Here is a 12938-nt window from a genome sequence, read left to right on the forward strand (position 1 = left end):
CTATATTAGAAGTCAAGAAACAAGATGGAAGAATAAAAGAGGAAGCAAAGGTCTTCAATAACATAGAGTAGTTATAAACTCTTATGGTATTCAGGCTGCTGAGCGAAAAACCGAAACTACAGAAATTTGATGACTACTGAGTCAAATTCAATGGTTTACCAAAGAAAAGTATGTTCGTTTTATTACAAATAACTTACCAAACGACCTTATTAAGGCGAGAAGCAACTTGATTCGCCGCGATTCTTATCACACTAAAATAACAATAAAAGAGAAACACTTTATGTCTGATAACAATTATTTCAGCCACCTTCTTTAGTTAGTCAAAGAAAACAAAACTGAATTCCTTCACGCGTTTGCGGGCGGACACGCAACTTTGTATGCACGCAGCTAAATAGCTCACTAGCATTTCTATCCTATGTGATATTTTATAGAGTATTTTTCTGCCAAGGGTTATGAATTATGATTTATGGCACACTTTGGTTGCTACTTTCCATCGTTCTAATACTGATACTCATTAAGGTATGTAAAAGCTCTGCCCGATGAAAGTACTTAGTCATTATTATCACATTGCTACTACTATCTGTGGTTGGAATTTTAAATGGTATTCTTGCTGCAGAATTTTAGCCAATAGTAAGAGTGTAAGCCAATCCAAGGCGATGGCAACCGACATAGCACTGTTAAAACTACTATATAAGGCCTGTTGACACAACCATAAATAACATTTTTAATCTAAGACAATATTTTTTTTAATAAAGAATATTAGCCATGCTAACAATGCATGCTAATCATGACTAATTCTCCATTTTCTCCTTTAATTAAGCGTAAAGCTTGTGCCAGGAGTGGATACGACAATACTGCAACGGGTGGGGTTCGAACCGCGGACCTTTTGGAATTCAGTCCGCTCCTCAACCGTTGAGCTATCGAGTCTCTAATTATTAGTGGCAACACCACGCTGCGCCGGTAGCGTGTCCGATAGTCACTGATGGCAAGCAGATTCCTTTGTCAATTCCGATGTAGGAGTTGCCAGAGCGCTCAAAGTCGTACGTCAAGACTAATATCGCTCTGCGGATAAGTTACACCACGACCTTAGTTAACTTCTCCTTTTCATAATTTATGGTTTTTCCTAGTGCCCAATCAGCACAATGCGCTTCGCCAATGTTAAGTAAAAATGAGAAAACCTTAGGGGCTTAATAATAACAAAAAAAAATCTTATGTAATAACAATAATTTCCGAATACCTTGCCAGTTTGAAGGTCAGTCCGAGGCAGTAGCTTTTTCTTGGCTACGTTTTTGCAAATACAAGCTATTCAAGTATTTTTATAGCACTCAATGACTCAAGTGTGGTATTGTTTGTTGACATGCCAGACTGTGTGATGTGTCTGCCATGTTTTACCTCGCTATTTTAATTTTGCGTACTGTTAATATTGTTTTATCCTTCAATTTAGGTTTTTGAGCGACGGATAAATATTTGGACAGTGGTGCTAATTTAGTCCTATCCAAACCATCAACGGTGAATTAAGCAAATTTTAAAAAATGGAACCAGTTTGACAAGAAATTTTTAGCCGTCTGGTCTCTGTTTTGGAATGTAGGCCTGTCACCAAAGTTATGATAGCTACTATCGAGTTTGTGGATAATATAGTATGTTATTCTTGCTAAACACTACGGACTAAGAGCCAGCGCGTGCCAGACCTGCGATGTTTATAACAGCTGAAAGTTTATCTGCGTACAGCCCCCAACACAGAGGGTAGGAACGATCAGCGACACTGCCAGACACCCTCTAACTTTTAAACTTTAAGGGCGTCTGGCAGGGGGTTGTCTGGCAATACATAACGTGATATGCTTATATCGGTTCTGTATCGCATTGCCTTCTCTTTTGTGCAACGCTTGTTCACTTTTGACGGTTGCTGGTTGCATTGCGGAAGCAGCTACCAAAATATTCCATCCTGAACCGGAAATAGTAACGAACTAGGCCAATACTATTTGTTTCAAATTAAGTAAGTATATAGCTACTAAAATAAGTAACGTATAATTTGTATTTGTTGTGCATATTTTTACAATGGCAATGAACTTAATCTTCATTTGAATTAATCATGGATGCAACATTAATATTTAATTTTTCACAATGATTTAATGCAGTTTCCTTGAATTTATTATTTGCTCTGTTCCGGTTTACGATATTCTTTTTTATTAAATAGGGAAACTAAGTAAGTAATAACTTACAAGTAAATACATACGTACGTAATCTATACTATCTATACTAATAAATAAAATTGGAGTGTCTGTCTGTAATTTCGAAATAACTACCTCATATTAAGCTCATACTCGTATGGTTATTTGAACGATACCAACACTGAATCACACGTTTTTAAAATTTTTGTCTGTCTGTCTGTCTGTCTGTTTGAAAAGGCTAATCTTCGGAACGGCTGGACCGATTTTGACGGGGTTTTCACAGACAAGTAGAGAATTGACCAGGGAGTAACATAGGCTACTTTTTTAACCGACTTTCAAAAAGGGAGTTGTGTTTTTCTACCTATGTACACCAAAATCTCCAAGATTTCTGAACCGATTTGCGTCATTTCTTTTTTAATCGATAGAGGAACTTCGCGACATTGTTTCATAAAAAATTTGGAGTCCAACTCCTCAATCCTGATGCTGCAGGGGATCTGACCAATCCACGCGGGCGAAGCTGCGGGCATCAGCTAGTATGCAATAATTTAATACAACCGAATGTTGAAGAATATATTTTAAGAAAGTAGTTCTCAATTCAGCGTAGCGCTATAGCATGTAGTGCGCGACAAATTGAGATGGCAACCGGGGTGGGGACGCCCCGCACACCCGCACAACCCCCACGCTAATCCGCTGCGGGTGATGTGCGGATATGCGGGCCGTACCCCTCGCTTCATATCCCGATCATACTATAGGTAACTAAGTGAAGCCCGAGTTACCATTCGTCGGCAATATATCGCCCTGTAGAGATTGGCATATAAAAGTTGTATCGCATTTGGTGGCATGGCGCGGCGAGACTATTGTCGTAATTCTCTTGTCAAGGCAAAGTTTTGGTAGGTATTTTTCAAAAAACATAAATTCAAGTTTTGCTTGAAAATTACTAGCAGCATTCGGGCATTTAAGTTTTGAGCTATTAACATTAGGTACCTACTTTTCCCGCAAACAACGCCATAATCTCAAATCGTGACTAAACTGAAATAATATTATATAGGTATTATATATATATTATATATTATCGTGTTTGTTTATAATGGAAAAACTTAGAAACTTAATGATTTAATAATTATCGTGAAATCGATTAAATATGTGATAAAATGACAAAGAAACGGCTGAGATTTTCCAATATTAGGTATAGGGGAAACACGGGAAAAACTCGTAATGTTTTCAACAACAAGCCTGACTACCTACTTAGTTTTACATAATTCACAAGAAAGGGAAATCTATTTTATGCAACGACATTCCAATAACGTATAAAGATGTTTGACTGTATCCGACACTGCCCATTTATACCTACCTACCTACCTACCTACCTAATAAAAACAAAACAAAAATATAAAGAAGAAACAAGCAAATACCAGCAGGCCTTGCTAAGCACCACAGACGACACTTACATGCATTGGTGACGATCGCAATCACCTCTTAATGGTACGAGTACCTATTCTTTTGTTCATAATTCATACTTATTACTTAAATTACTTATTTACTTACATAATATTCTAAATTCGAAAGTGTGTCTGTCTGTCTGCTAGTTTTTCACGGCCCAATAGTTTAACCGATTCTGACAAAATTTGGTATAGAGGTAGCTTATATTCCGTGGACGGACATAGGTCACTTTTCATCCCGGAAAATCAAAAAGTTCCCACGGGATTCCTAAACACCCATCCGTTTAACCGATTTATATACAATTTGGTACCGAGATAGCTTGCGTTCCTGTAATTGACATAGGCAACTTTTTATCCCGGAAAATCAAACAGTTTCCACGGGATCTTAAAAACCTAAATCCACGCGGATGAAGTCGCGGGCTTTCTCTAGTCACATCTAAATTGACATGTTGACATCTATACTAATATTATAAAGAAGTAAAGTTTGTAAGTTTGCTTGATGGAAGTAATCTCTGGAACTACTGAACCGATTTAGAAAATTCTTTCACCATTAGAATAATTTATTAAAAGACTACATTATTCCTGAATGGCATAGGCTACATTTTATTTAAAAAAAAATTAAATTGATATCCCAACGAATATTGTAATAAGGTACCAAACACAACAATATGACTTATGAGTGAAACAATAAATGAAATTACTACTACTGAGCAAGATTACATAAGAGATTAAATCAATAATCATAAAGAAAATCTTTTCGTTTCACAACACTTGGAAAATTCAGGCAGATTCTTTCAAAACCTCATTCATTGAATGGTATACGGCAAAAGCCTTCAAATTATTTGCAACCAAAAACTTCCGTGCGCAAATAAGCTATTTACGATTGAGCAGGCGTTACATTGTTCTCATAGCCAAGTCGACATGACATCGCTGGCTAACTATAGGCCATAAGAAAGCTCAGTCACTCAGCGGGCGATGGAGAGTGCTCGAAGTTTCTCTACGGGATCAAATGAGAAATGACGAGATCCGTTACAGAACCGAGTAATAGCTCAACAGATTGCAGAGTTGAGGTGGCCATGTTGAGGTACATAATAGAATAGCGATCTGGCATCTGGAACATGGAAGAGCTCCCACGGGATTTTTAAAAACCTAAATCACCGTGGACGAAGTTGCGGGTATCGTCTATTTTGTATAGATAGCTTGCTTGTATACTGGGCACAGATATATAGGCAAGACTACCTTTATCTCGGAAAATATTTTTTTTAAAGATTATTAAAAACATAATCCACGCGGACGAAGTCGCGGGCATTAACTAGTTACAAATACCTATTGGATTGACAAACCAATAAAAAACATTTACAATAATGGGTAGTGATTGCATGCGGGTTACATGACGATCTATGCCATAGCTGCAGTTAATGTATTTAGCAATCTTGGTTTCTTTTGGTAATGCCGAAATAGCTGGGTAGGTACGTCGTAAAAAGCTACAACTCTTAACTAACAGAGCAAAACTGTTACAATGTTTTATTATAAGTTATTGTAACAAAAGAATGGAACCTTTAAAGCTTTGGTCATACAACACGCGTGACGGCAGCAACTTCTAGAATTGCCACTCATAGAAGTTTTTAAACAAAGGAACCGTAGGCGTTCATTCTACAGAAGTCGCGCTGCTGCCGTCGCTTTTGTACTGAGTTTCAGGTAAAAAATTGCTAAGGACGAGACTAGATGGGATGTGACTACATATAAGTGCTGATTTTTCTTCGCGTGGATTACGAACGAAAGGTTGGCTTACATAACAAACGCGACGCATGACATTATGAAAACTCCCGTTGTTATGCCTCATTTCATACAACCGAATAGATCGATTACTCAGGATAATGATCTAGGGATCGATTGCGGTAAAGTAAAAGCAACAGTGTAACAATCACAATTAACTACAACTGCCTGACGCTCTCAATTTTCGCAAATGACCAATGGGGTGATTTGCTAACTCATTGTCCATTGCTAAGTGATAGCCACCGAGCTCATTTGAGATTTATTTTTAATCCATGGATGCTTTTCTAAGAATTTTAATATCACTCAATGCAGCAGCAATATGGAACCAACCAATGTCAAATGAGTTTGATGGCTATAATTTAGTGTTGATCACTGAGTTAGCGAATCACCCCACTGAGCCTGCTGTCAAGACGCGTCGCTGCAGTCCCGCGTTTTATCTGACCAGAGCTTTAAATATTTCGAAAGTCGATCAATCGTGCGCAGTGTACAGCTGATTTGAACTAGATAATTGTTAACAGCCCACTTTGGGGGAATGCTCTTTACCCACTGACCTAGTTATGGCGGTCAACTTTCGCGCGCTCTCGCGTTGTTCGTTTTCGATCACGAGTTGCGACTGGCGACAAGGTTTACGATGTTAGCACATTCGAAAATAACGCTTCTTTTTACTCAACTTTGGTCTGGTGGGAGGCTTCGGCCGTGGCTGGTTACCACTTACCACCCTACCGGCTAAGCCACGCCGCCAAGCAATTTATCGTTCCGGTACGTTGACATGTAGAAACCGATAAAAAGTATGGGTTTTATTAAAACTTCCATACCATTTCAAATTCATTTAACTGAACGAGGGTTATGTCTTTCGGTATGTAGGTATAACATAGTATATGTAGCAGAAAGTTGTTTGGCATCGCCTACAGCCTTATTGAATGAAAAGGTTTAGGAGTGCCGTCGCAGTGCAGTGAGTAGAAAATTTTGGAAAAAAAAACTGGGTCGGTCTACTCAAGTGCCGGATTAGTGAGATTCTACTGTATATAATATTATGTTGTACATCGCAGCAACTAATACGCCAGTGTGACAGGCTTTTTGATAGGTCAATGCACATTGGTATTCGTTTTGTATGGCCCCAACGTAATGGTACTGCGTAATACAACTCTCGCTTTTTATAAACCCGCTGTTGCTAAAACATTAGACGCAATAGTCATGTGCCAACTATATTTATTTGCGATGCCGGTACGTGCAACAAAATGCAACTAATGTGCAAACGTTTATTTGGTAAATAGCCAAACGATTTAAAGTTCCGGTACGATTTATCGCGTGGAAAGATCGATAAATAGAATACTTTATTGCACACAAAAACACAATATGTAAAGGATCACAACACAGAAAGAAGAAAACAGAAAAAACAATTGTGTGCAAATGCGGCCTTATTGCTTGAAGCAATCTCTACCAGGCAACCTTTGCTGAAAGGAGAAGTGCTAGTGTTGAATAGTAGAAAGCTACTAGGGGAGTGGTTTTTTATTTTTATTTTTCAGATACAAGTTAGCCCTTGACAGCAATCTCACGGTGTAAGTGATGGTGCAGTCTAAGATGGAAGCGGGCTAACCTGGAAGGGGTATGGCAGTTTTTACTAAACGTAGGTATACTCCTTTGGTTTCTACATCGTTCTTCATTATCATCGTTATTATCAACCGACAGATGTCTACTTCTGGACATACATCTGTATTATGTACGCAAGACCATGGCGTGAGAAGTCCCGGATTTTTCACAGGTCTGCATCCGTACGTAGTTGAAATCCCTCGGACACGTACAAAGCGATTTGCTTCCTCGTTTCTAATCCGAACCGCTAGGATATGGAACGCCCTTCCGGCATCACTTTTCCCTTCCACTTTTAATATGGGTACCTTCAAGTCAAGGGTATAGACTACAGGCCCATGTTCAAAAATGGATGGGTCATATGAACCACCAGGTGACGTATACAGGACGATATAAGAGCATAAAATAATAAGATTCAGCACTATGCCGTCACATGTAAGCTGTCCAACAGAGTGCTGGTGAGAATTCAAAAGTGCAGGTAGAGTGAGTACATTTTGGTCATATATTTTTGTACGGCATTTTTACCATCGATAGATCCATGAAAAATAATAAGAAAGCGCGCAGTGCCGTAAAAAAATGGTGCGCCACAATGTCAGTAAATTTTTTGATTTTCTGACCTTTTCCGGGGTAAATTTGGTCATTTAATTCTGTACGGCACTAGTTTCATACTGTTTCAATACAGCCTCTAATCCATTATTCCGCAACGCCGTACAAAAATCATGTGACAAGGGGAAAAAATTGAGGGTAGCAACCCCCTCTCTTTCCGTGGTCCGGGGGGTGATTTGAAAAAGTACGGCTTTGGTTCCAAAACATTATCTAGCACTCAAAAGTACTATTAAAAATAATGCCGTCAAAAAATTAGTGTTCATTTGAATGTGTATCAATAATTATCTTAATTTCATGGTATACTTGATTTTTAAAGCTGTAAAATCATTTGACTCTGTACGGCAACTTTTTTTTAACATGATAGTGTAAAATACTATTGTTGTATAGTATTGCCGTTCAAAAGAAACTGTTCTAAAAAAAATTATAGAGAAATACAAAAACTGAAATTTTTCAAATTATCGCAAAAGTTTAAATATTCATAGATTAATAAAATATAGCAATTTTCTACGCTTTTCCCTTGTTTTAAATAGTATTAAGATAAATAAATTAGGAAAAAAATATGCCGTACATTTTAATGCAGACCATATCTTTTAGGCTGATGAAAATGACGCTACCATTTTAAGGGTGTAGTACTTTATGGCCATCTGATACTGTACGGCATTAACATATTTTTGAAGAGAACAATTGATAATATGATAAAATCACTATGCCGTCTAACTGAAGTGAACGGGTGTGTATATAATATCCACATCCCCTACAAACCTTTGGACCAACGAAAATGTACGGCATGTAAAAAAATATTATCTATGCATAAAACACTTTCAAAATAAATTAATTTTATGTTGTTTCAAATCATCCCCCGGACCACGGAAAGAGAGGGGGTTGCTACCCTCAATTTTTTCCCCTTGTCGCATGATTTTTGTACGGCGTTGCGGAATAATGGATTAGAGGCTGTATTGAAACAGTATGAAACTAGTGCCGTACAGAATTAAATGACCAAATTTACCCCAGAAATTGTCGGAAAATCAAAAAATTTACTGACTTTGTGGCGCACCATTTTTTTACGGCACTGCGCGCTTTCATATTATTTTTCATGGATCTATCGATGGTAAAAATGCCGTACAAAAATATATGACCAAAATGTACTCACTCTACCTGCACTTTTGAATTCTCACCAGCACTCTGTTGGACAGCTTACAAGTGACGGCATAGTGCTGAATCTTATTATTTTATGCTCTTATATCGTCCTGTATACGTCACCTGGTGGTTCATATGACCCATCCATTTTTGAACATGGGCCTGTAGTCTAGTAGAGTGAATAGGCAACTTCTAGGCAAGCGCGCTCCATCTTAAGCTGCATCATCACTTGCTAGCACTTGATTGCAGCCAAGCGCTAGTCTGTAAATAAAAAAAAAGATACCTATGTCCAGCAGTGGACGTTTATCGATTGATATTGATGATAATTATGGGAAATTCACGAGTAAGCTACGTGGCTTAGAACACAGAACACTTTTGACTCTACAAAGTACAAACCTAACAAAATCTTATTCTCAGTGATTGACGATTGTGCTTAGTTTCATTACCAATCTGTGGTTATACAGTTATGCCAATCGATAATACGACATACATCATACAAGTATGACTAACGCGAGAAAGTAGAATGTATTGAAAACAATGGCTCATACGCCAGTGGGTTTTTGCTTGTAACTACTTATACCTATTTTTGCGGTATACAAACAGCAACTCTATTAGTTACGTGTATTAGAAAGCGTTCATACATACAAAAAATATTAAGTATTGGCTATATGCAGAGTGTATCTATACTAATAAATAAAATTGGAGTGTCTGTCTGTAATTTCGAAATAACTACCGCATATGGTTATTTGAACGATACTATAACTGAATCACACGTTTTTTAAATTTTTGTCTGTCTGTCTGTCTGTCTGTTTGAAAAGGCTAATCTTGGGAAGGGCTGAACCGATTTTGACGGGATATTCACAGACAAGTAGAGAATTGACCAGGGAGTAACATAGGCTACTTTTTTAACCGACTTTCAAAAAGGGAGTTGTGTTTTTCTACCTATGTACACCGAAATCTCCGAGATTTCTGAACCGATTTGCGTCATTTCTTTTTTAATCGATAGAGGAACTTTGCGACATTGTTTCATAAAAAATTTGGAGTCCAACTCCTCAATCCTGATGCTGCAGGGGATCTGACCAATCCACGCGGGCGAAGCTGCGGGCATCAGCTAGTTGTAATATAAATTATGCGAAGAATTTTAGCCTACCACATTATTATCTCCAGAAACCCATCTTATAAAGTAGGTAGTTTAAACCGTCGCGGTAGTAATTGAGTAGTAAATACAACTATTACAAACAACTAAATATCGCTTGCTTAAACGGTTATGGAAAACATCGTGAGAAAACTTAGATGCTTAGAGTTTTCCATATTGTATGCTAAAGGTGAGTGAAGCCTGGCAATCTCAACTGGCCAGCGTTCTGGGCTATGGTCGTGAACCTTTTTTTTTTCCGTGAGGAATTTGAACTTGGAGACCCGCGTTCAATAGTGGGCCGGACATGGAGTGTGAATTGAGATGATTATTTGGTGGTGGTGATTTGCAATTAGGCATTGTCAGGTCTATATCTCCTGAGGATGCTCCGATGTCGGGGCGAAACGTGCATCGAGTCGTTTTGGGATTTGTGTGGTGTTGCGTGGTGGTGGTGCGTATGGCTTGCTTGGTGGCTGGCTTTTCCTGCATGTTTATCAGCGGGAGGGCAGGCGGTGCATGTCGCATGCTGCATGTTGCACCATACATTGTTTGGTTTTGCGGATTATAGCAAATTAAGCTTTTGGTTCCTTGTATGATAAATTGAGTAAGTAATGCACTCAGAGAGAGTATGTCCGTCTACAATAGGGGTATGGTAGTAATGGTAATTGGTAACACATGCAATCTTAGCATCATTGAATTGGAAGCTATTACTTATACCTAATCTCACAGCTATATAACCTTTAAGGTTGCACGATAAAATCTGGTATTTTTGTTTTCTAATGATACCAACGCACTTGAGCTGCGCTGCGCGTCGCGGAGCGGACAATACTTTTTATATGAGTTTGTATGGAGTAAGGCGCCGGCCGCGTTGTTTGTTGCTTTGCAAGTACAGGGTAAAAGCTTCTCTCATAAAGTCATACCAACAAGGAATAATTGGTAAGCATAGTGCTACGGCCTACGAGTCCCTAATTGGTAGGCTTTAAGGGCGCCTTCAAAATTGCCGCAAAGTGTCGCGCGGAGGTAGCATGGCTGCAGCGCTGCTTTGTAAGTCCATATAATTTCGAACGATGAATTGACGCGCGGGTGTAGCGCGGGTGTAGCGCTGCAACAACGCTGCCTCCGCGCGGCACATTGCGGCTTTGAAGGTGCCCTTAAATTACTTATTATGTAAATGAATTTTATAGTTTGTTATCTCACAAGACGTGTCAGTGATTGATTATAATAATTAATAATGTATATGTATTATAATATAATTTATATTATGTACAAAAGAAATATTTAAATGAATTGTAACCTATCAAAGTATGTTAATTGCTTCACTCTATTGTTTTAATCATGTATGTATTTGTTGTATTTGCTTAACAAATTAACACAATATGTACTTAATTTACAATTTAATTAAACGTTTTCTCATTAACATAATTAAGTATCAAACATTATATAATGACGATAAGGAAGATCTTGAATATTTAGGGAAATAAAATAAGGCGTGGTTGTGTTACAGAGAACTGTAAAACAAAGATTTTTATTTAAGTAAGTAAGTACTATTACTAAACTAATAACAATATAGTGTTAAAAGATTTACTTAGCTGTTAAGTAAAGAAAACAACATTTAAAGGCTTTATTTCAGGTTAAGTTTTTAGGAGTTAATACCTTTAAAAAACTAAAATATTACTATTTTATGAAATACATACCTATAATACATTCTCTGTTGTAAGTGATTTCGTATAGTAAACAAGTGAAATGAAAATTCTGAATAGTTCAAATGCCTGAAATGTATAATTCGAGGTCATTTCATGTGCTCCTTGATTTCAAAACAAACACTGTTTTCGTAAACATATCGTCTGCCAACATTCTAGTTGAGTCTAATGCCGACTCATCTAAATACCTACTTCGAATAATCCCGAGGTGGTTTACCACGGTGCGTGATATCGCGAAAATACTACGGATACCGAGATATGCACCTGCCCGGCTAGCATGGGCAGTAAATAAAAATTATATCCCCGATTATATCCACTGATTTCTATGACATCAGTGGATATAATCGGGGGATATAATTTTTATCTACTGCCCATGCTAGCCGGGCTGGTCGGTTGAACGCCAAACTACGCGAGTCTGGCAGACGCGGTCCGCGCCGCCCGTGCCCCGCAAGACCCCTTTTTTTTAGCGTTGCTCTGTACAAGTAGGTACATTCGTTTAAAACAGTGCTCATAACTCAACTCATCTGCTCAACCTTACATAATAACTCCAAGATCGCATGTTTTAGTCTGTAATCTCACGCACCGTGGGCGACCAGCGTAAGACCATTTGGCAAAGATTTTAGTTGCCAAAATTAGTTAGTTAAAATCGACTTAGCGCCTAATAAAATCATAATTAGCCTTTAAGCTAAATTAACTAATGCTACATTTAGTAAGTGTGTGGGAAGCAACGTTACATTTTCTGTAATACTAGCTACTTTTTTTTTTTTTTTTAATAGCTATTTCGTTTGAAGGACGCGAATATGAAATGTATTTTTAATCGCATTCAAAAAGTAGTTAAGTAGGTATGCCTTATGTTAAAAGAAGAATGTCTAGTACCTATTATCGACCGACTTCACTACCTTGGGAATTTTGAAAAATTGGACCTTATTCCTTGTCTACATTATGAAGGGAATCTCTATGCGATAGCTTTCTAGATCCAAGGGGTTACAGTGGGCGTTGATGAGTTAGTCAGTAAGTGAATCAGGATTTTTTTCGACATATTTAGATAAGAGATTTTGATTTAATACAAATGAAATACAATATCTACTGAGATTGGTTACGAAATCTCAGGTTATCTCCAGATGGGGTGCCAGCCAGGTAACCTCCCAGTGTGCCTGAGTGCTGCTGGTCCCTTTTGGATACGTCCGAGGGGAGGAGCAGTATTTGGGCCGGTGCGCCCCGGTAACATGGCTAATAATTTTCTGTTTGGGGATATTGTTAGCTATGGCTAATGACCTGGCAGGGGGGGAGGTCTCTCCACGTGTCCTTCTGACTAGCAGAGGGCACAGTGGACGAGACATGAGGGTGGATTTGAGGGAGACATCCTCGTGGAGGGAGAGGCGAGTTCAGTGTG

General features: G+C 38.3%; 1 protein-coding gene across 1 annotated transcript in view; it reads right to left on the reverse strand.

Annotated features, from left to right (window-relative positions):
- Positions 1-12938, reverse strand: part of LOC123874652 (protein fem-1 homolog CG6966) — an 88050-nt gene that overhangs the window by 36230 nt on the left and 38882 nt on the right. The gene's annotated exons all lie outside the window — the stretch shown is intronic.

Source organism: Maniola jurtina, chromosome 18, assembly GCF_905333055.1.
Source record: "Maniola jurtina chromosome 18, ilManJurt1.1, whole genome shotgun sequence".
In the NCBI taxonomy this organism is placed as follows: Eukaryota; Metazoa; Arthropoda; class Insecta; order Lepidoptera; family Nymphalidae; genus Maniola; species Maniola jurtina.